This window comes from Equus caballus, chromosome 26 (genome assembly GCF_041296265.1).
Source record: "Equus caballus isolate H_3958 breed thoroughbred chromosome 26, TB-T2T, whole genome shotgun sequence".
In the NCBI taxonomy this organism is placed as follows: Eukaryota; Metazoa; Chordata; class Mammalia; order Perissodactyla; family Equidae; genus Equus; species Equus caballus.
Genome location: NC_091709.1, coordinates 39,963,857 through 39,988,783, shown reverse-complemented (window position 1 = coordinate 39,988,783; position 24,927 = coordinate 39,963,857). Strand labels below are relative to the sequence as shown.

General features: G+C 47.6%; 1 long non-coding RNA gene across 2 annotated transcripts; it reads left to right on the top strand.

The window, feature by feature from the left end:
* The first annotated feature begins 59 nt into the window (after positions 1–59).
* On the top strand, positions 60–24,927 carry LOC102148353 (uncharacterized). Of its 2 annotated transcripts, XR_011432828.1 has the most exons (5): positions 60–174; positions 5,278–5,858; positions 7,606–8,056; positions 14,774–14,864; positions 24,276–24,927. It is a non-coding gene; the product is annotated as an uncharacterized lncRNA (long non-coding RNA). The 2 variants fall into 2 exon arrangements; XR_011432827.1 differs by lacking the exons at positions 14,774–14,864; positions 24,276–24,927 and having other exon boundaries at positions 7,606–9,969.

The window sequence follows — 24,927 nt, the reverse complement described above, 5'->3', positions numbered from 1 at the left end:
GAGGCCCAGGGAGGGGGGGGCGGGAGGGGGGAGGGACCGCGGCGGGGGCGGGGGCGGCGAATCTCGCCTCCCGACCCCGCCGCGGCCCCGGAGTCACAGGCGCGCCTCCGCGCCGCTGCCTCCAGCGACTCTCCCAGGAGAGACCCGCGCGCTCCCGGGCTCGAGGAAGTCGCGGTGAGTGCACACGGCGCGCCGCGGGGACCGGCTCCTGCGAGCTGGTCGCGGGACCCGGGCACTCGGAAGGGCGGCGGGGAGGGGCGAAGGAGGGAGAAAGGGAGAGATGCCAAGACCTCCTCTGTGGCTCCTGGGTAGGTCCCGGGCGGGCGCAGCCGAGGGGAGGCGGCGCGACACGCCGGCCAAATGCACTGCCGGGAAGGACCGAATCCCCCGAGCCCGCGCCGCTCCTGCGCCCGCACTGTCCCCTCTTCGCAGGTCAGAAAGCAGAAAGCGGGAGGCCAGAAGGGAAGACCGCCCCCCTCCCCCCATCAGGAAAAGGCGCGAGAGAGGCTCAGAAGTGACCCTTCTGCCCTTTCTCTCCTCGAAACCCGAGAGCGAAAGGAGGTCGGCGCCTTAACCCGGAGGGGCCGGAGGCCGCGGGGACGCGCGGCCCCGACGGAGGGAGGGGGCCGGGGAGCCGAGCCTAGCGGCGAGGCCTCGCCCACGGCCGCGGCGGGAACAGGGCTCAACAGCCCCAGGTCCCGCAGTCCGACCTAGCGCAGTCGGCATTTCTGGGACTCGAGGTTGGGGCGCGCGCTTCAGGACAAGGGTCATCGGGCGAGCGCTGGTGCGGGCCACGGTAATGGGGTAGGAGGCAGTTGGAGTAGGGAAGCGCAGTTGGAGACGCGGCCGCAGGGCATCCTGGCATTCTCCCTCAGGGCCACTCTGGGCCCCAAGAGTCCTCCTATCCGTCCCGTCGCCGCCCCCTCCTCCGCCCCCGCCCTCCGGTGCCTGCAACCCCGAGAGGATCCTCCTTACATCCTGCCGCGGCAGCAGCACAAACCCCACTCATTCTAGGAGTCTGAACCCTCTAGACACGGTGCAGACGCGTGCGCTGGGACGACGCCAGCTTCCCCGGCGCGCGGGTCAGAGGGCAGATGCCGTGGACGCAGGGCAGGGGGTCCTGTGGGTGCCTTGGCCGTGTGCAGGCTGTGGGGCTGTGGGCCGCCTGATCTGGAGGTGGGCGCGGGAGGTGAGACGCCAAAGCCGCAAGGTCTGGCGCTAGGATCTTGGTTCTTGGTCCCATCTCCACCACCCCCCCCCCCCCCATCCCCAAGGAGCTTGCTGCTCCTCACACTCACTGCCCGATGATGTCCCGGCACCCACCTCCTTCCCCAGCGCCCGGAGGGCCTGGCCTGCGACCGCCTTGTCCGCAGCTGGCGCTCCTTTTCCAAGGACCCCTTTGAAAGTCATAAGTTTGACGGCGATTGGAGTCGTCGTAGCTCCCTCGGTGGGCGGGACAGTGCGCAGACACCGGCTGGGCCCCCACCTGTCCCCAAGCCCTGCCAAACCTAGAGCCGTGGCCTTGGCTCACTGGGCTGGTGTTCTGAAACCACGAAGCTGCACAAGCTTTGGAGTTGGTGGCCCTTCACCAGACGCCGGGCGCACCAAGGAACCAGCACTTTCCCTTGGGATTTCAGATCCAGGAGCGCTTTCCTGTTTGCAGCAGTAAGCGCAGAGGGTCAGGGCCGCACGCGAGCGGCGCGGGTACGCAGTGCCCAGCGCAGCGCGCCTGGCCCGCTTCCCCGCCTGGAATCCCGCGCCGGGCTGCGCCGACAGTTGTCGTCTCGGGGCTTCCTGGAGAAGGGGCTCCAAGGGGGAACCGACTGCCGGCTAGGCCCCGCCGCAGCTTGCGCAGGCCGCCCTGAGTGCGCTCCGGGACCTCTCAGGCTTGGGGAGGATTTAACGCTTCCCTCACCCCCAAGACTTCCAATCCTCAATTACAGACCCAGGAGAATTCCTTCGGGCTTGAAGGGATTACGCAGATCGCAGAAACATGGTTAAGTGGAAGTCGGAGAAACCCGACAAGTAACAAGAACAGAAACTTTCTTCAAACCAAATTTCCCGCATTTTACGGGAAAGCGTACTCGAGATCTCGCTACTGGGTCTTCACAGTGGCAGCCGCTGTTCTCTCATCGGCCAGACAGGTTCGAATCGCGCGGTCTGAGAGGGAGCTTAACAGAGTGTTCAAAGGCTAGCAGACATATCGGTGTGGGACAGTTTCAGGCCAAAAGCCAGTCCCAGCAGATGCCAAGGGGGCATTGTTTACCCACCCCAACACATTCATTCAACACACACACACACACACACACACACACACACACACACACACACGGCAATGGGCCTGGGCTCTCTGCACCACCAAAAGTACCCTAAGTATTCGGGTGTGGACCCCGAAATTTCCCAGGTGGGGAGGATAGTGATATCTTGTGAAACAGTGAAGTAAGAGCCCCTGCGCCTGGTTATGGTTTTCTCCTTACCGAAGGGAAAGCCCGGGCCGCGGGGAACAGGATACTTAGGATGAACACTCACAGGCTAGAAGCTCTGTGTAAACTGGAAAAAGCACTAAACGCACGGTCCCGGCTTGGGACACCTGCTGCATGTCCCTCGCTCCTGGTCTCTTGGTGCGAGGAGTACTTCCTGGTCTATGGTTTGGACCTAACGCCCAGCGCCTCACACACAGCATGGACACTGGCCTTTTGAGACCAGAGAAAAGGCATAAACGCAACGGATGACCCCAGGTCGGTCATCACCAGAAACAGCGATTCCCCTACCGGCTCAGAAAGAGCCAGCAGAGTCTAGAATGAATGGAAGCTGAGGGCAGGAAGAGGACGGGTGGGAAGAGAGTTCCGACACATTGAGGCCTCGAGCTTCCAGCGCGCGGCCTGCTTGCGGGGCGCCCCCACCCCCAGTCTGTCTTGCTTGAAGCGCTCCTGCGCACCCCGAGGCGCAGGAGCAAGCCTCGGCATACCCTCCATCTCTTAGAAATTTTCCATTAGGAAACTGATCTGGAAGAAATTGAGGCCCCAAGAGGAAAGGGGCAGGCCCAGGCCGCCCCACATCTGCTTGGATTTTCCGCTTCAGATGCTCCGCAACTGTTTTTCCCCAGGCCGCGCCCGGCGCCTACCTGAGGCCCATCCCCCGCGGAAACCGAGATCAAGAGGGAAACGCGCAGATGTTCCACTGGGGATGGGCTCCCGGAGAGGCTGCGTGCGGCGATGGCAGGAGGGGATCAGAGACTTAGTCACTGAGGAGGAGGGGGCGGGGGCAGGACCCTTCCCATTCCGAGCACTAGATTTGGGGGAGGGGGTTTCGAAACTCTGCCGTGGTGTTTAAGGAGAACTTCAACCGCTGGAGCAAGCCAAGGCAACAGAAAATCCAGGACTACGGAGATTCGAACGCATTCGTTTTATAAGCCCTTGTCTACACAAGCAATTAGCACCATATGGTTTCTACAGAAAATTCCGCTTGCGTCCAGTATCGCGTATATGACTATTTCATGGCTCGGAGGCTTTTTTAGTCTGACCTATCTCCCAGAGCTCCTCGATTTCTCTCTCCTCTCCTTGTGGAAGACCCATGGAGATACCACCACCTCTGCCGGGGGTCATTGCTACTCCCAGAAATGATCAGACAACTACTATATTACTACTCATTATTTAAAAGTAATCACAGGTATCCAGAGCAATTTCGTAATGAGTCATTCCTCACCAGGTCAAGACAGTAACTGGCTCCCCTCACTCGTCCCCAGACAGTAGAGGGAGCGAAGTTTACTTCTCTTTTTGTTTTGTTTTTAATCAATTCTCTCAGTGGAAGATGCTCCTTTGGAGAAAGTGTTTGCTTTTTCTCTCCGATTATTTCATTACATCGCAGGAACTAGGGCGGATCCGCAGGCACCCCCGGTCCCTGAGTGTTCTGTCCTCCGCGGGGGGTGCCCCGGCCGCGCCGGGGGCGGGGGAAGAGGGTGCCCCAGGGCGGGAGATCCAGCCGCCCATCCGGGCCTGCCTAAGGCTGCTTCTGCCCTCTGCGATTCCGGAAAGAGCGCGATCCTTCTCGCACTTGCTTGTCGGGGACAACTTCGGGTTCTGGGGTTGGGGGCTCCAGGGGGCCGGCCCGGGCAGTGTTTCCTGTCCGAAGAATGGAGTAACTGCTGCCTCCTTCTCTCCCTCAAGGCCATGCATTTAGGAGAACAAAAACAGTGAGTGCCACTGTAATTAATTATAGTGATTAGCAAAGTCCCTGAGCGAGGGCCACAGGGAACCACCGAAGCCGCGCCAGGTTTGAGTAAACAGCGGCCACACGTTTTTGTCTAATTTTACCCGGGGGTGAGAGGGTAGCCTTTCCTCTGCATTTTCCTTCCCGGTCTTCCAAACCCGGCCCCGCTTTCTCCCCCGTCTCTGAGAAGGTGCCTGGGGACTTGGCGCGCCCCTCCCAACGCACACAGACACCCAGTGTCCTCCGGGGAGGGTGGGGATACTCCTGGAGCGCCCGGATCGGCCAGGGATGGGGCAGAGGAAGAGGGCAGCCGAGCGTCGCCGACCTCCTCCCACCTTTCCACGACCCTGCGGCCTGGAGCTTCCGCTGTCCTTCCCCGGGGGGCTCTCGGCCGGGCTTAACGGAAACGTCGCCTCAGAGTCGCAGTTCGAGGAGAGGCAGTCCATCGCTTCCTGGCAAAGCCCGGCTTCTCACCTCCAGCAAGCATAGGATGGTGTCTGGAAGCGCTTGAGCTGGAGGAGTTTTAAGAGTCTAGTGTGCGCTGAAATTCCTGAGTGGTTACAGCAATTACACACCACCGCCTTGAAATCTGAAAATCAATTAGTTCATTAACGACGGCGCTGAAACGGCCTTTCGAAAACATCAACCAAAAAATTTCGTTACAAAAAAAATAAAGCCTATCGGCCAGAGACACATGTTTCTGCACATCAAAGAAAGCACCAATACGATGGGCTTATTTTTTTTTTCTTAATGTAGGGCTGACTATAATATAGGGCTATTATAGTACTTTAAAGGCACAAACTCGGTTCATTTAATTAAGGGGGCTATTTGCAAAGCAAAGCGAACATTGGGGAACTCTCTCCTTAATCTGAACAAATCTGTAGGAATAGGTAGGCTAACTGATTCGAGGTTTAGCAGAGAAAAGTCACAGAAAGGCCGACGGGCGGGCGGGAGGGCCACATTAGCCCCCTCCAGCCTGGCCTGGGCGCGCACGGCCGCCCCAACCCCAGGCGTGAGCATCTTCCCGCTTCGCGCGGATTTTTAGTTATTTATTCTTTTCTTTTAAAGGCCGGCGTGGAAGGCGGGTTTCCTGAGAGGTGTATGTCCCAGAATACACTCTGCCCTCCTGGGAGGAAAAGGCGACGCCTACGGCAGAGGGCCGTCCCGCATCAGAGGTTCCAGGAGCGTCAAAGCCGGACTTCAGATCTGAGCGGCGGCGGAGCCACGCTTGTGTGGTGTCCGCGCCCATCTGGAGGCGGGTGGCGGGACCTCCTCGCCAGCGGTCCCCGCCCTGGGCCGAAGCCAGGCTTTGGCAGCAGCGGGTCACAATCGGGGACAGGGGTGGCCGGAGGGGGCCCGAGCATCAGGCTTCCTGGTCGCTAGAGGTATTTTTAATTCCGCAGAAGAGACTCAGGACTCCTAACTCCCAGCACTGGGTGCAGGCTCAGAAGGGGACTGTGTCAGACTTACTTTGCGGCGCGGCCCAGCCTTTTGCGCGCGCAAAGTCTCGGGACCGCCGGCGTGGTTAGAAACGCGGCCTGGGCCGGTTGGCGGAAGGGGGCGCAATGCGCACGGCCGCTTGAGGAGCTCTGTAAGCATGGAGGGCGGAGGGCTAGCTGAACACCGGCAGATCCGAGCGCGGGATGGGGGTAAGGAGGATAATATACTCCGGGGTAGGGGGCGCAGGGCACGGGGGAGTGGGAGGCTCAGACGCACGCGCGCGCGCAACGTGCATGGCGGGAGCGCAGCGTACCCTGCAGCGTCTTAGTACGCACCGGGCAGGAGGGGTGCTGGGGTGCGTGCGGCTGTTCGTGACGCTCACATGGGTACCAGAGGCCGTGCGGCCGTCGTCCCGAGCCTGAACTGGCAACCTGTGCTCGTCTCCCCTCCCCCCACCGCCCCCCGCGCGCGCTCTTGTCGCTCGGCTTCCGCCCTGCGAACCGCGCCCACTCCCCCATTCTTTTCAAGCGGGAAGTAGGGACCAAAGAGAACGGGGACCTGTAGGGCAGGCAAGAGAGGAAGGGACCCGGTGCATGTGGGTGGTGGGATGTCTGGTGGGAATTAGACACTGGTGCTTTCATCTTGGCTTCGCCAAAGCCCCCTGAGCCGTCCTCAGCTCGCGCGCACTTAGTCCGGATCCAGAGTCGAATTCTTGCGCTGGCGGCTCGGCCTTCTGTGGCGAGACCCGGCGTGGTCCCCGATTGGGAAAGAAGGTCCAACTCCCCCCCCCCCCACCCCCCCGCCGCCCCTCGCCCTCTTGTAAGGGCCCCAAGCCGGAATTCCTTTTAGGTGCCAGAGCAAATACCCCGGAGGACGAGGCGCGGGGTAGAGCACGTTTTCATATAAAACGAAAGACTTTTAAGATTAGCACTTTTTCTCACTTGAAGAATATTTTCCCTGGCAAAAGCATCTAGCTGAACTGATCAACTATAGGGTAGATTCAAACTGTGCGGTTTGTGAATATTTTTGGCCCCACATACAGCACCTTCTTCATTTTTTGGAGGACAGAAACAAACTAATCTTGATTATTGCACCCACGCTCTTTTCGCCCTGCGTGTGTAGACAAAGACATTATTTAATCTGACTACGGAATTCTCTGTGCTTCTCTCCCAGGAGCTTTTGGACCAGGGTGGGTGAGGCCTCGAGCGCCTTCCTCTCTGGGCGCGCAGTTTCCCGTTCAGGGGATCGTTCTCGTCGCTTTCCTCTTGACGGGAGGAGTGGTCAGGGTGCTAGCGCGCTCACGGCTTCAAGGAGCTGTGCAAGGGCGACTACTACGTTCCCAGTGTCCAAGCCTCAAGAAGCCGCTTTGTTATGGGGCTTGAGAGACCTAGTTCAAATCTTGCATTTCATTTTTGAGAGTTCCTACCAATTGCCAGGGCCTGGGCTGGGCATGCGGGGGGCGGTGGGGTGGGGTTCGGACAAGAGAGGTGGATATAGAAAACTTTATTGAGAAATCTAATTTTTGAATAAATTACAAGCCGGGCGTGCGGGGCGGGGGGGAGGGCACACGGAGAAAAGCGCAGAGGTGAATGTCCGCGGAGGAGTGCGGTTCAGTAAACAGAGAGACGCTGGCTGCTCCTGGCAAGGCAACGAGAGCCCTGTTCCACTTGTTTCGGAGCTCTCAACACTATCTGGACCGAAAGCGACAGCCTCAAACACTTTTTAAGCACTTTAGACAAGGTACTGAATACAAAGCTCGTATGTGAATTTACGTTACTTCCTGGGTAGTTGGGAGCAGGGAGGAAAAAGATGAGCGCCATTATTACGCATGCCCAAATAATTTTTAGTGTTTATTGAAGTCTTCTTAAAGTAATTGACCAGAAAATATCTTCCTGTTGAAGCAACATAAAGAGTGCTCCATTGAAAGCTAATTGACTTATTTATATATCTGTTTAGCCTGATGTCTACACCATCATTTTTGGAGAAGCTGTCAACTCTGACAAATGAAGGAAAGCGGAAGGCAGCGAGCCGCACCTGCGAAAAGGCCTGGAATTCCAGGGCCAACCCCGCCCATCTGTTCTTTTCTAAGAGTACTTGGACCCTGCTTGATTGTTTGAGATCCAGCGATTGGATTTTCTGAAAGTAAATCTCAGAAATGGAAATTCACGCTCATTACCTTGCACAAACATTTTTAATTTCTGAGTGGCCTGCATTGAGCCTAGAGGCAAGAATCCTTCTTGCTGGAGCCATAGTCGAGCCTGTAAAAGCCGAAAACCTTCCGCTGAGGTTAGAAAGGCAATAATTTAGACACACAGAGAAAATTCCTAGCTGGAAGACAAGAGAAAACGCTCCAAGTGAAGTTAGAAAATTTACCTTTGTATAAAAATCCTTTGAACATTATTGGACGGTAAGTGTGTTTTTCCAGTTATGGTTGTTGATCTGAATTTCTCAGCGACACTTTGCATGTGCAAATCGTGAGATCCGTTCTCAGTGAAGATGACTAATGGATCTTTTAGGAATCCATGCTTTAAAGTAGATTTTCTATGTTGGTCATGGAAGCTGCTTCACTTTACTTTATGGGATGGTTGTCAAGGGAACCTTGGGTAAAATTTCTCAGGAGTGTCTCTAAAAACATTATTCATAATTAAAAAGTGATTCATAGAAATCTCCAGAAAAATTATGGCAAGTTATGTTCGAACATGTTTTTTAGGCCATGTGGAATAAATAAAATCATTAAGGTCTGGTTGGGTAATACTGCCTCCCAGCTTCCTCTGACTGTGCCAGGAGGACCTGATACGGCTTCAGAGATGTGAGAGCAGCCTGTGGGACATGAGCTAAAAAACATCTGCATTTTCTCCAGCTATTTTCTATATTGATAATGCAGGTTCTAATTCCACCCCTTTAAAGACCGCTGAATAATATCGTCCAAGAAGTGGGTAAGGGAGCACTAAAAGGAGTATCTTTAATAAACTTAGGGATTCTTTTCTTTTGGGGGGTGGGAATAAGGACTGTGGAAAGCTCCCCATGACCGAGTCTAAAGGCAGAATGAACCCATTGGGACACAGACCTGCTTGTTTATAGGCCAGCTGATGTTCGCCAGGTTTTTTGGCACCTTAGTGGTGAAATTCCCCAGACAAACCATTCTGCCAACCAAACTTTGCTCTGCAGAGGAAAGCAGTGCTTTGAGGTCTCAAGATTTTAGCAATACAAACCTCTTCAGTTGGGCATTGTGTGGGTACAAATTGTTTTCCTGGTGGAGAAGTAGGGCGAGTCTTGTCAAGGCAATTTAGTGGCCTGCACTAGTTATGCAGCTGACACAGCTGCCAAAGCCCTGGGTTTCCAGTCTAACTTACCTTGGACATTGGTGGACTCTGACAATAAATGTCAGTTGCTAATATTTATTTGGAGAACTGGCATTTAATAGGGCCATTTACTTATTAAATAATCCAAACGGAAGCAGTTGCACTTGCTAAAAAATTGCTACCATTTACACACCTAAAGGAAGAGATGCAATTTCCAGCCCTGCGCGTGGTCACTCAGATGCACCATGGCGTGACTTATTAGGTCATTTTAGACTTCTTCACAGTCAACCAAATCCTGGGCCTGGATGGTGAGTCACCTGGCATGTGAAGGTGGCTAAACCCAACAGACTGAGGGAAGGAAGGCAGTGCTTTGAATTGGGGAGTCCTCACGCATGCCTACTTGCACATGCGCTGTTACTCATCCAAGAAGAATTCCTCTCGTGGTCACAGTGTGCCAGGCGCTCAGCCAGACATTCGAATGATAAAAGTGAGTTCCTGCCATTGATGCGTTCTCAGTCCTAATAATGACTTTGACTGAGAATCTGGCCTTAGAAATGTTCACAGCTTTTGAACCAGTAATTCTATTTCTGATTATTTGTCTTGTGGAAATCATTGCTAGTATGAAAAAAAGCCTTTTGTCATCAGTATTTGGGGAATGGCTAAGGTTGCAAGCTTTGGTGTCAGGTCTAGTTTTGACTTCTCTCCACCCCTCAAGTTTTGTTATCTGTACAATGGGGATAATAGCTACCTCATAAGAAGGTTATGAGTGTTAACTAAAAAATGAATGATAAATATAATGAATATAAAAAGCCTGGCACACTGCTTGGGAGAAGGAATTATTCAATACACTTATTGGGATTGTCATCACAGAATTATTTATAATATTAAGCTTTGGAATATTAACATTATTAAATGCTGGAAACAAATTATCCTAAATGGGTGGGGGTTGATGCATTGTGTTGAGATATATATTCAGTGAAAAGTTATGCAGCTATTAAAAAGATTGTAACGTTTGTGACAACTGGTATGGTAATGTCTTCTTAGAGTACAGATCCTAGAGAGCCAGCAGTTTCTTTCCCAGACTCCCTTGCAGCTAGGGTTCCCGATATGAATTAATCATGGCCATTTAGATGCACTTATTTGAGAAGTAAAGTGGAAGTCACACTTCTGCTGCCTTCATGGTTTCTGCTGATAGCCATGATCATGAATACTTTTTGGATGTGTGTACGTGTGGCAGAGTTGGCAGAGGTCCCAGTGGCGTTGCTATGAGGTCAACAGTTCCAGTGCCTACCCCTGGCTTGAAAGTAACTAGGGCATTGCTGGATTCAGCAGTCAAGGTGGCAGCTTTCTGGTGCCCTACCTTCCTGATGGTAGTGCTAGCAGCTGCCCTGGCTGGCCAGTCCTGCAGCGCTGTCCATCCCTGGAGAGCCAGCCTTGATCCTCTCCCATAGTCCTTCCCATAGTTTTGTAAGCACTGAGATCCCTCTGTTAAATCATTTCTGCTTAAAACAGCAATTTTTGTTATTGGCAACTAAATCCTCACTGATGTATGTTGGAAGGCATGCCAATACTATAAAACTGCATATTGTATGATCACAATTAAGTAAAACAACAACAAAATTATATGGAGAGAAGTACCAGAAAGATATTCCTCAAAGTGGATAGTGAGTATCTTTGGGTAGTAAGACTATGAGTGATCTTTCAATTTGCTTTGCATTGCCTGCATTTTTGTGTGTGTGTGTGAGGAAGATTGGCCTTGAGCTAACATCTGTTGCCAATCCTCCTCTTTTTGCTTGAGGAAGATTATAGCTGAGCTAACATCTGTGCCAGTCTTCCTCTATTTTGTATGTGGGTTGCTGCCACAGCATGGCTTGGTGAGCGGTGTGTAGGTCTGGGCCTGGAATCAGAACCCACCAACCCCGGGCTGCCAAAGTGGAGTGAGTGAACTTAACCACCATGCCACTGGGCTGGCCCTGCCTCCTTTTAAAAAACAACTTTATTCAGCTATAATCACTTACCATAAATTCACCCATTTAAAATGTATAATTCAGTGATTTTTAGTATACTCACAGATATGTGCAAGCATCACCACAGTCAGTTTGAGAACATTTTTATCACCTCAAAAAGAAATTCCATTACTATTGAATCCTTATCCTCTCGTCCCCACTACTAGCCCTAAGCAGCCACTCATCTACTTTCTGTGTCTATAGATTTCCCTATTCTGGACTTTCATATGAACAGAATGATATAGCTTAGGGCTCTGGCTTATTTCACTTAGCAGGATGTTATCCAGGTCGTAGCATCCCTGTTGTAGCATGTGTCAGTACTTCAATCCTTTTTACGGCTGAATAATATTCTATTGTATGGATAGACCACATTTTGTTTACCCATTTGCCCACTGATGGACATCTGAGTTGCTTCCACCTTTTGGCTATTATGAATAGTGCTGCTATATCCCTCCAGCTTTTATTTCGACCATGTAGCAATTTTTTTTTTTTTAAAGATTTTATTTTTTCCTTTTTCTCCCCAAAGCCCCCCCGGTACATAGTTGTATATTCTTCGTTGTGGGTCCTTCTAGTTGTGGTATGTGGGACGCTGCCTCAGCGTGGTTTGATGAGCAGTGTCATGTCCGCGCCCAGGATTCGAACCGACGAAACACTGGGCCGCCTGCAGCGGAGCGCGCGAACTTAACCACTTGGCCACGGGGCCAGCCCCCCATGTAGCAATTTTATGATAAATATTTAGTTAGTTTTATAACAAGGAAAATCTGGCTTGGGTAACTAGTCCTTTTGAGTTTGGTGTTGAGAAGAGGGCAAGATTGTAGATTTCGTCCTTGGATTGGCCAGTTAGCTTAGGACGCAATGAAACTCTGTTCCAAGCCAGATCACAGCCTCCATCTGTATCCCCATGTCCACAGACCTTTCTATAAGTAGTGCTCTTGGTCACTAGAAGGATGAGAAAAGAGGCTATAAATTCATCTCCTCTGCTCAGGAAACGGCTCTGATGCCAGGAGGAGTGATTGTGGTCACCTAGCAGAAGTCCTGAGATTTGACTTTCGGTATTTTCCCTTTAAAAACTGTATCTACTGGGATGCGGGAAATGTTCTGTATCTTGATCTAGGTGGTGGTTACATGGGATTCATGTGAAAAATTCACCAAGCTGTATACTTAAGACTTGCGGATGTTATTATATTTGACTATGAAAGTTACATCCGATTAAAGAAAAGAAATTATATCCATGTGGTTTCCCTCAGATCTTCCTTTCACCCTCCCTCTCCAGCTCTGCTTTTCCTTTCTGGCCATTTCTAACTGACCACAGGTTCATACCACACAGTTGGTAAAGGACAGAGCTGGGATCTAGTCCAGCCCTTACGAACTTGGTGTGGCATGCTGCTTCCACCAGGAACTCTTCCAATGCCTAGAATTGATGTGATTTTTGAGACTTGGCCTCCAACCGCATGGCCATTGAGGACAGGGGCTGGTCTAGGGGGCCAGACCTCTTGGTTCTGGGGCACATGTTCTGTCTGTCCCATGTCCCTCTTTACCTCTGGTACCCAGCTTTGTACCAGGCACATAGCAGATGGCCAATAAATATTTGTGGAGTCAGTGCGACCAGAGTGGGGTTATCACCAGAGGCCAAGCAGGCTGCCCACGTGGCAGTTGCTGGAAAAACCAAGGCAGGAAACTCAATTCTTATTTTTTTTTTCCCGTGGCAACACCAATGGGTGTTGGTCTGTCACAAGAGCATGGAAAGTTCCCACTGAAGATATCTGAACTCTCTGGCAAGACCTATGAAGTGTTAATTTTAGCTTTCAACCACCGATGCCCTTGTACGATTTAGTGGGTCAGGAGGAGCTTGAGCCAAAGCCAAGATTACTCACTCTGAGGTTTCCTTTCCTGTAGAGTACTTGATGTGTTTTCAGTTTGTAGAGACTTACTGCTTACACATTTACTTGGAGAGAGTTTCCACTGTTTTACATCTAATCTGATTATTGTAAGCTATTCCTTAAACATATTAGTAATCTATCCTATCAATCAAATTTTCCCAGAGCTCATGCATTAAACATGAGTTGGACTTGAAATGTTAAATGCTAAAAGGCTATAGTAATAACCATAAAATAAGTAAAATATTTGCATGTCCCTAGATATTCTGAGTTGAAAGATACATAGGTTGAATATCAATTACGTGGTTTAAGGAAGTGTATATGCAGGGGTTTCCGTGTCTACCCAGTTTTCTTCCTTGTATCCTGGTAGGAAATGAGGAAGTTCCACGCCGAGGGGAGACGCCTGTGCTCTGGGAGGAATGATACCTCAGCTGCCATTTGCAGCTGCCCTGGGCTCACTGGGGATGGATGAGTCTCCAGCAGAGCACAGATTTAGGATGCGTAAGAGGATGTGTGCACCTCCTTGGGAGATCTGTGCACCTTACATGACCAGATCCAGGTGCCCATGACTCTCATGCGTTTGGCTTTGTGCAGTGTCTCCTCACACCCTATGCATGACCCATCACACCTGGCCTCAGGTGTATCTGCTGATGGAGGACCATTTTCAACTGTTGCCTGGTGGAGGTCCCTGCTAGCCCACAGGACAGCTTCAGCAGGTTGTGTTCTTCAATTGTTCATTGACGTTTGCATAATTCTTTGAATATTATATTGCATCCTTTCATAATTAGAATTTCCTAATTCGAATTAATTTTGAAAAGTTAGTGGAAAATGGAGAAAGGAAATCATAGACCTCATGAATGCAATACAACAGAATTAGAAAGGAAACTTTAGATTTTGTGAATGTGTGAGTCTTTAAAAAAATTTTTTTTTAAAGAGGAACATTTGAGTCCTATGTGGGCTGAAGCCAGGCATTTTATATTTCTGGCTCACTCTCTCTCTTTTTTCTTTTTTGGTGAAGAAGATTCACCCTAAGCTAACATCTGTTGCCAATCTTCCTCTCTCTCTCTCTTTTTTTTTTCTTTGCTGGAGGAAGATTGTCGTTGAGCTAACATCTATGCCAGTCTTTCTCTATTTTGTGTGTGGGTTACCGCCTCAGCATGGCTGATGAGTGGTGTAGGTCCATGCCCAGGATCTAAACCTGGGAACCGGGGCTGCTGAAGGGGAGCACGCCTAACTTAACTACTATGCCATGGGACCGACCCACGTTTGGGTCTTTAGACTCAACCAGACACCCCAGGAAGTTAAACTGCCCAACTGTGGATTCAGTAGTGAAGGAAAAGAATAATAGTAGAAGCAGGTATGAAATGCTGGAAATACAACATTAGAATTACATCCAAGGGTAAGCAAATAGTTAACCAGGGAAATTTTATCTTTACAGAAGTATTCTATTATAAAAGGAGAGAGGATAGAATTAAGATACTCCATTTTGTAAACTTCTGATGAAACTATGGATTTTATCAATGATCGCTTGATCATCAATGGCTGCTAACCTCAGGGGCAGGGGGAGAGAGAGAGAGAGAAAAATGTCCAGGATAATTCAGAGATCTTACATGCCTCTTGGTGGAGTGTATATACTCCTTATAAAATAGTCTTGCCAAAAACATCAACTCTGAATCTGATTCAGTCCTTAACTAGACATTCTAACTACCAGTTTTCAGGAAATACAGGAACAGAGAAATATGTTAAAGAAATCAGGGACTGCTACCAGCAAATCTAGAATATGGGAAACTATAGGAAAGACTGATCAGTTTCTTTGGCAAATAAATAGCAAGGTGAAAAAGGCGGGTGGGGGGGGGGCAGGGAGGGAACCTGGGGATGAAAGATGCTGAGACACATTAATCTCGTGCAAAGTGGAGAATTTGTTTGCATTTTAATTCAGGCAAATTACCTGTAAAAGATGTATGAGAAAATCAAGGAAATGTGGAGACCGGATGTTTGATGCCATCAAAGCATCGGTGTCAATTTTTAAGGTATGATAGTGATATTGTAGTTATATATTTTAAAAAGAGTTCCTATCTTTTAGAAAACCATATCGAACTACTTACAAATTAAAAGGCGTACCTAAGGGAGAAAGTGAAAATTCAGATCTTAGAAGAATTTTCAGTTCTCCAAGGGTACATCTATTGTTCCGACTTCTCACGTTTGACCCCAGTGCACAATTTCGGGAGTGCGTTATAGACAAAGCCGGGGACAAAGCCCCTGCCTCCTCCTTCACCCCACCCTCGTTATCACGGAGATCTTATCTGGTCTAAGCTGTGCCTTGAGGTATAAAGGGAAGCAGGGCCATCTCCCTAATTTTCAGGGCCCAGTGAAAAATAAAAATGTGAGGCCTCTTGTTCAAAAGGCAGGAAAAAAGTGACATTGAAGGTATTGAAATAGACAAATTTCTCCTTTCTCCTTTCTCCTGTGGTCTCTCTCTCAACCTGTCATCGTGGGTTTTGCCAATTAAGGTTACTTTCCCTCGGGCAAGAGGATGACTTCAGGGCGAGACCAGACCCTCGCGGGTCTCCTAAGGCCCCACCCCGTGACTCAGTGCGCCTGCGTGCAGCCCACCTGCTCAGGGTTCTCCCTCCTGCGGCCGCCAGAAGGATGCACCCTATCGCAGTAAGAGGCAGCTGCGTCAAGCCAGACATCGCTCCTTCCCACGGACTATGGGCAACCCCCAAAGAATTATAGCCTCTGTGCCAGGACGCCCTGCTACCTGCATTGCGGGGGGGACAGGGCACTTCCACCGAGCTGCCCAAAGAACGTGCTATGTTGTCTGTAAATAATTGCAATTTTATTTCATTTATGTCAATGCCATTTTGAAGAGAAGTGGTTAGAACAGACATCCTTTCTCCATTCCTGGTCTCAAAGAGAAAGCTTTCCATATTTCACCACTAAATATAGTGTTTGCTGCAGGTTTTCCATAGATTCCCCTTTTCCCCTCCTTAAGCAGGTTCCTTCGTATTTCGTTGTCTTCTGTTGTTCCTGTTGAAAAGTCAGATGTCAGTCTAATTGTTGTTCCTTTGAATGTAACGTGTGGTTAAGATTTTTTTTTTTTGTCTTTGGTTTCCATCAGTTTTATGATTTACCTAGAAATAATTTTCTTTATATTTATCCTGCTTGGAGTTGATAGAGTTGATAGAGTCTGTGGTTTGATGTCTTCTGTCGGTTTTGGAAAATTCTCAGTCTGTCTGTCTTCAGTTATTGCTTCTCCCTGTCCTCTCCATCATCTCTTCTCCACTCCAATTACACTTATGTTGGATCTTTACACTGTATTTCACATGTATCTTATCCACTTTTCTGTATTTTTCATCCTTGAGAAGATTTAGTCTGGCATTCAGACCAAATTTGACTTTCCTTTTCTCTTAGGCATAGTCCTTCTGGGGTCTCATTTGAAAGCCTGGGATATTTACCTGAGCTCTTCCTCTCTGGCAGGCCCTGGATTCTAATTTTGGCATCTTCACCACTGCAAGACTTATGTTAGTTTTCCGGGATTGCCATAACAAATTACCACAAACTTGGTGGCTAAAAACAACAGAAATTTATTTTCTCAGTTTTGGAGGCCAGCACTCAAGGTGTCATCAGGGCCATGCTCCCTCTGAAGGCTTTAGAGAAGAATTCTTCCTTGCGTCTTCCATCTTCCAGTGACCCAGGACATTCCTTGGCTTGTGGCTGCATCACTCCAGTCTCTGCCTCCATGGTCACATGACCTTCCCCTGTGTGTCTCTGTGTCCTCATCTCTTCTTACAAGGACACCAGTCACTGGATTTAGGACACACTCTTAATCAGGATAATTTCATCTCAAGATACTTAATTAATTACATGTCCAAAGAAGATCACTTGCTGAGGTTCTGGGCAGACACAAATTTGGGGGTTCCACTGTTCAACCCACAACAAGACTCTTGAAAGTTCTGCTTCAATTTTTGACCTCTTTATTGCAATTTTATGATTTGTTTTTCAGCTCTGTGCAGCAAAGACCTCAAGCAAAACCCACACAGAATGTCAAGCTCGTATCTCTGCAGGTCATCTTTTTTTTTTTTTTTCCCCTGGGATTTTTACCCCTCAAGTACTAACTACCTTGGCAATCCTAAACTCATTTTTTCTTCTTCCCAGTTTAATGAGACTGATGCAAACTTCAGGTTGCTGCTTTTCATTCATCCTCTGTTGCCTGTGCTTCAAACTGGCAAATGTTCCAAGGGAAAAAGTAGTGGCCAGTCTGGGGTCCAGCTCAACGCACTTCTCTCCACTCCAGGATCTCTCCAGGATTGCGTCCTGGGTGTCTCAGTTGTTCTCTGATGCATTCAGCAGCTGTCTTTCATATTTTATCCAGCTTTTATAGTTGCTCCTAGCACAGAGTTTGCTCTGACATTTCTTCAAAACTAGAAATAGAAGTCAAATATGGCATTTCTTTTGTTCTAGTCTCATGTCTCCACACTGCCAGGGGAACCTCTCGGGTGCATTGCTTTCGGAGACCCACTGATTGAGGGATGTGCCTCTTTTCCCCCCTCCTTTTTACTGTGTTTAGAGAGAGACACACCTGTAAGATCGCCTTTATTCTCTGTGTCTGTGGCTGCTCAGGGCAGGGATGCTTCTGCAATGTAAAGAAATAAATAGTGAGAAAGGACTTGGGAAATAGTGGGACATATCAGAGCTACGTGGGGCTCTTGTCACCTTCTTCCTGTATAGGATCCTTAAGAAAATCTTGCTATCAGGCATACAAAAGGGAAAACTGCATGAATAAGCCACATAGTATGACCTTTCTGTGCTGAGGTCTGAGCTACCAGAGCAGCGGAGGAGTTATGTCCATCAGGGTGTGTTTCTCAAAGTGAGCTTTTCGAGAAGGTGGTATGGACGGTACACATTTTACCTGATATAATCCTCAAATCCTATAGTATAGGTATTATTACTACTCTATTTTATAGATGAGGAAAGTGAGGCTCAGGGAAGTAGTTATCCTGCAGCCTACCTCTGGGTAGATGCTGTTTAACCTAAAGCCCTCTCTTATATTGCCTTTCATTTATTCCTTTGGTAAAACCACATTTTAAACTACAAAATGCAAACTTCTATGGAACTGAACTCAATGAAATGAATGAAACTTTTTGTAATTTCTAATTTTTATATAATTTCAAACTTACAGAAGTGTTGCAAGAATAGAATGAGGAACTCTCTTATACCCCTTACCCAGATTCACCAGTTGTTTACATTTCCTCCCATTGATTATTCATTCTCTCTCTCTGAATCATTTGAAAACAAATTGGAGTCATCATGCTGCTTCAACCCCCCAATACTTTAGTGTGTATTTTCCTAGAACAAGAATATTCTCATACATAACCTCATAACAATTATTAAAATTAAGAAATTTACTGTGGTAACACTACTATTGTTTAATCCAGAGTTTATATTCACATTTCATCAATTTTCCCAATAATGTTCTTTATAACTTTTTCCCCTCAGATCCAGGATCCAATCCAGGATCACGTGTTCCATGTAATTGTCATGTCTCATTAGTTTCCTTTCATCTGAAACGGTTCCTCTGCCTTTCTGTCTGATCTTCCTCATGATTAGCTCCAGATAGTGCTTCGCTGCCATTAGTGCCGTGTTTTCATTGCATCCTGCAAAATGGTGCATGACTTTCATTGCCCCATTGCTATTGATGTTACATTTGATCATTTGATTAAGGTGATATCTATCAGACTTCTCCACTGTAAATTAATCCTATTCCTTTTTGTAATTAATAGGTATTTTGGGGGGGAGGTACTTTGAGGCTATATAAATGCCCTGTTCCTCATGAGACCCCACTGGGGCTCCCAAGTGTCAGTTCTCTCTCTCTCTCATCCCTTTATCTTACTTGGTCTGTTTTTCATTTGGTGGAGCACATCCTCAATTAGCTTCCTGAGAAAGGATGCAAGGGAAGTCAAATTTTTTAGATTTTTGACTTCTGTGTCTTCATTCTACCCTTATTCTTGAATTGCTACTTTGACTAGTTATAGAATTCTAGATTGGAAATTTTTCTTCAGAATTTTGAATGCATTGTTTTACTGCCTTCCAGTTTCTAATGTTACTGTTGAGTAGTTGATGTCGTTTGAATTTCTAAAAACGTGAACTATTTTTTCCTCTCTGAAAGTTTAATAAATTTTTTAAGTCTTTGGTGAGGGCTTTTCCTCCCATTCATCATGCTGGGTACTCTCTGGCCTGTTCAGTCTGGAAGATCATGCTCTGTGGTGGTGACAGTTGTTTGGGTATTCTTTCATTCATAATTTCTTCTTCTCTGAATTATCTGTCTTCTATAGAACTCCTGTTGTTGGATGTTGACTTCTGAATTGATTTTATGATTTTCTTTTATTCTTTCTCATCTTATTTATCTCTTTGTCATTTTTTTCTACTTCCTGGATATATTTTCAACTCCATCTTCTAACTGGGCTATTGAAATTTTCATTTTAGCTAATGCATTATTACTTTCCAAGACCTTACTCTTGCTCTCTGACTGTGCCCTTTTTCCTATCATCCTATTCTTGTTTCATGGATACATTATATTTCCTTTGAGAATTATGCTCATAATTTTTGAAGTTTTTTCCAGCCACCCACATTTGCCTCTTTTTTTTCTGTTTGTTTTCTGCCTATCATGCTAGAGGTCATCTCATGTTAGAATGCTAGAAAGAAGGTCTCTAACATGATGTTAGAGGATGGTGTCTAATGTGATAAAACAGAATAAAAAAAGAGAAGAAATGAACAAAAGGGAAAGACCTGGTCTGTCCACATGTCAGAGGAGGAATCTGACTGGAAACTCTGTGGAATTTGGTGGGACATGTGGGTCTTCAGTGAGAGTTGATTGAAAGGCTATCTGTTTTTTCCATTGGGAGCCCCAACTATTAGTATCTGTAAGTCTTTCTACTGGGGTCATTTAGTTTCTCCAGGACAAATCCTCCAATTTCTCCACTGGGGGAAAGACAGTTCATTTCCAGTGTTCTTGGAGCTAAGTGGCAGAACATGGCTGTTCAGCATATGGATGTTCACTTAATTCTCTATTTTCCACCCAGTATCCTGCTGCCATCTTCCATTCTGCCTGGGTTCCCTGGGTTCAGGGCTTCTGTAAATGGAAGATTTTAAGACAAAAGCATTTAGAAACCAAGCTTACTTGAAAAAGATCTGCAAGAACTTCCAGGGGTTAGAAAGACTTGGATCATCAAATGAAAGTACAACAGGTATTTAAAGGAAAAAAAAATCCATAATATTACCAAGGCTACTGAGATTACAGCTAGTCTGCACATGGCAGGAAAACAGCAAATTTATCACATGATTATCATATCCAGGAGGTCCTGACAGATCTCCAGACAGCAGCATTGCGAAAGTCTGGGATAAAGTTGTTTTGGCTACAGAGTTAGGAACTTACGGGAAAGACTTGATCCTGTTTTAGTTCTTTTGTCTCAGGTGTGATGTGTTTTTTCTTTCTCTCTATGGGATGAGATGTGCATGATTGCTGATAAATGAGATGCCATTTCACCTTTACAGTTCCATCCACCAGTCAAGTTTCTGGCCCTAAGGTACATATTTAACCACAGGAGTTTGTTTTTATGATTTTATAAAATTCAATATTTATTAATTTGATGTTTTGTTTTATTTGACTAGTAGTTTTATTTACATAGGTGTAAAAGAGGTGTTAATTACTAATAAGAAGCAGCGGCAGCACTCCTTATGTATGGTTAACAAAATTAGAGTCATATTGATCCTAAGACCTAAGTTAACTTTTGTCTGGATGCTCTGTCCATCTCCTACTCATACCTGTCTAGAGAACTTATTATTACCAGCTCATCTACTAAGAACAGGAACCAAGGACCAACCTTTCATCTCCACCTGGTTTTGCCTGCAGTGCCTACATTCTTTCTCAAGTTTGTCGATACTTCGTCTGATCATGATTCTGGGAGTTGACTGGGGTCTGCTGGGTGGTTTTTCTGCTGCAAATGCTGTTGCCTGGAGCTGCAATCATCTGTGGACTCGACCGGACTGGGACATCCAAGAAGGTTCACCCCCATAAGATAAGATCCCCGGGGCAGGACTGGTTGCACCTGAGCTTCCTCTGGGGGAGTACCCTGGAATTTAGAAGGCCCCGGGGGCTCTAGTCCTGAAAGCCAGGCCCTGGAAAGGGACAATTGGGAGGCAAAGCTGGAAGCCAGTTCCAAAGTGTTGCACGGCAGAGACATCTAGAAGACTGGGCTCACTGGAAGGCTGGATGGCCCAGCCGTTCTGTCTTTCTCCATGGAGTCCCAGGGTCCTGTTCTCTCTCATATGGCTTCTTCATGGACTCTCTTCATCAGGGTGCCTGCACTTCTCATGGGGCAGCTCAACCCCCTAGAAGTGTAAAAGCAGAATCTGCGAGGGCTTCTGAAGTCTTAGGCCTAGAACTGGAACAGCAGCATGCATCACTTCTGTCACATTCCCTTGGTTAAAACAGTCATGGGCCAACCCAGATTCAAGAGGAGGGGAGATAAATAACAGCCCTTATTGTGATGCGGAATGACAAAAGACTTGGAATCATCTTTGTTCTACCACACTAAACAAAATCTATGTTAGTGGCCTTGGGCTGTCATAACAAACACCACAAACTTGGTGGCTTGAAACAACCTAAATTTATTCTCTCACAGTTCTGGAGGCCAGAAGTCCCAAATTAAGGTGTCAGCAGGGCTGCACTCCCTCCAAAGACTCTAGAGAAGGATTCTCCTGGCCTCTTCCAGCTTCTGATGGCTCCAGACATTCCTTAGCTTGTGGCAGCATCGCTCCAATCTCTGCCTCTGTCTTCATGTGGCCTTCTTCCCTGTGTCTCTGCATCACTGATCTTCTTCCCTTTTCTGTTTTTCTGAATTTAGGGCCTACCTTAAATCCAGGATGATCTCACTCAAGATCCTTAATTTGATTACCTTTGAAAAGACCCTATTTCCAAATAACGTCATGTTCACAGGTACTGGGGATGAAGACTTGGTCATATCTTTTTGAGGGCCACAATCTAGTCCATCCAGCAAGCATAACTCTTCTCTATTCTGCTAAGAATATCTTGTATTCTCTGGATATGTGGCTTTGTATTTTAAATAGTTCTGGAAAATTTAGTCATTATTTTTAAAAATGCCACCTCTCTTCCTTTCTCTCCATATTTTCCTTCTGGGTTCCGAGTCATATATACACTAAACCAGGGCAATTTTTTTTCTATGAAAGAACAGAGAGAAAATATATTAGACTTTGGAGGCCATAGCGTCTCTGTCACAATTACTCAACTCTATTGTAGTTTGAAGGAAGCCCTTGGCAATACATAAACAAATGAGCATGGTAATGTTCCAATAAAACTTTATTTAAAAAAACAGGTGGCCAGCTGGATTTGGAACTCAGGCTATAGTTTGCCAACCTCTGTGCTAGACCTTTCATTCTTTTCTCCGTATCTTTTATACTTTTTCATATTTTTATCTCTTTTTCTCTGCTGTCGTCTGGATAAGCTCTTCAGATATATCTTCCAGTTCATTAATTCTCTCTTGAACACTCTTTAATACTCTCAAGTATAATCTACTGTTTAACTTATCCATTAGGTTTTTTTCTTCAACAATTACCTTATTAATTTTTAGAAGTTCTGTTTGTTTTTTCCCCAAGTCTACCAATTCATGCCCAATGGTGTCCTGTTGTTTATTCCTACATTATATGTGTGTCCTTTCTTCGCTAGATATTCTATACTTCATAATTCTGCATGCCGTGGCTACAATAGAAACGTCTATGGTCCTTGGGTGACTTGCCTTCCCAAATATTTGTTGATTTTTGTTTGTGAGGTCATGCTTAATTTTAATTTGTGGCATTCCCTGCAAACTAACGTGGGGGACTTTCCCTCAAAGGGGGTCTATGTGTGCTTTTGCCAGTAGGTGGGAAGACCCATCTCTTCCATACCAGATCACCTCAGAATCCTTTAAAGACTTTTTTCTAGAGTAAGAATCTCAGGTTCGGGTCCCCCTTTGAGACCCTAGGTCGGAGCAGCCGCACCGCCTCCCTGTTGCCATATGTTCAGGCCAGTCCCTGCCACTCCGGTTCCTGGTTACTCGGCCCTGTCTCCCTGCCCTTCAGCCTCCTCCTGGGCATTCCTGCTCTAGTCCTTGGTGATTTCCACTCAGCTTCTGGTCACAGAAATCTTGTGCCCCCATCTGCCTCCTTTCCTCTCTATCCTTTCTCAGACTCAGCTTTTCTTTGTCTGTGTCTGTCTGTCTGTCTGTTTTGTGGCATCCCTGGAGACCTCTTCCACCTCCAGGAATGTGTCCTGTCTGAGATCTGGTTGTGGAGCAAGCTAGCCCCGAAGCACTTATTTTCCCATGGTCTGGAGACAGTTACTTTGTGACACTCAACTTTATATGGATGTATACACTTTGGCGACTTGTTGGGATGGGAACAAATGGGCTTAGGTACTGCCTCTTAGATCTCATCCTGCTCCTAAATGGAGCAGCTTTGGTGCCTGCCTCATGGGTTGATGTGAGGATTAAATGAGATGATCTATGTGGAAGGCATATCTCTGGGCACAGCAAAGGCATTTCATATATTTAGTTCGCCAGTAAACTAGGATCACCGGGGACCTTCCTCCAGCATAGCCCGACTCAGCCTTGCCTTTGATGACTCTTCAGTCTCAGTGGTGGCTCCCTATCCCATCCAGTGGATTATCCTGCACTCCCACCATACCACTTGCTCTGAGAAAATACTGGGACAAATATATAAATAAAACCGTGCTTAAAGTGTGACCCCTTCCAGCAATATTAGAGTTTTGACCAGGGGCAAGTCCAAAGGAAGGAAACTCTAACTGTAGTATTTGGGACGTTGACCTAGTTGTTTTGCAGGCTCAGAGGGGAGGGATATTGGCATTCGGAGCCTTTTTGGCTCCCCTGAAATCACACTAAGTGTTCAGCCGCCACTTGCTTGATCTAACAATGGAGATGGGTACATTTGGAGAAATGCCTATCATTATTCACGAACATTATCATTATAACACGAACAGCTGAAAGAACATGATGCAAAATCCCCTTACATATGACCCCCTGCTGCAAAGAACAAACAACCTACTACACACTCACATCCATTTCCATTGCTGAACGAGAGCTGTTCTTTGCTGAGTTATAATGAGGAGTGAGTTTTCCAAGGCTGTGATTTATGAGCCTTTCACAAATGGGTTTTAAATGGGGGCACTGACAGTTGCACTCCAGCTGTGGCTGGCTTGGGAGCCCTTTGGCCCAAAGGAGCCAAAATGAGCTGGTGGGAGGCAGGGGAGGGGCTGGCTGGGCAGATGGCATCACCACGAGCCAGGGGCACACAGCCAGCCCCGGCTCTTCCACTTGCGAGCTGTTCTGCTCAGCAATACTGGATTATTTGTTTTTGTTTCTCTCAAGGAAGAAATAACACATGTTGACATGAAGATTGAAGGTGGGATCTCTCCTGTGCCGCAGACGGCACCAGAAACGGAAACACTAGCTCTTTTCTAACCGTGCTTCTCTCTCCACTGAACTGTTGGGTGGTGAAGTTAGTATTTCATTAGATTTTTTTCCTTTTCTCTCTCTCTGCTGTACATTCCAACCGGGAGCGTGAGGATAGTATGGTAGGTTGAAAAGTGGTCCCCCACAGATGTGTCCACGTCCTAAACACCGGAACCTGCGAATGTGAACTTGTTTGGAAAAAGGACTTTGCAGATGTGATTAAGGAGCTTGCGATGAGGAGATCAGCCTGGATGATCAAGTTAGGCCCTAAGTGCCATCACAAGCATCTTTATAAGAGCAGCAGAGGGAGATAAGGCAGGTGCACGCAGGAGAAGCCAGGGGAAGATGGAGGCAGAGGTTAGAGTGATGTGACCACAAGCCGAGGAATGCCGAGGAGTGCCAGTAGCTGCCAGAAGCTACAAGAGTCAAGGAAGGATCCTCCTGAGAGGCTGCGGAGGGAACGCAGCCCTGCCCATACCTTGATCTCAGACTTCCGGCCTCCAGAACTCTGAGAGAATAAATTTCCGTTGTGTTAAACCCTCCAGTTTTTGGTAAATTTGTTACAGTA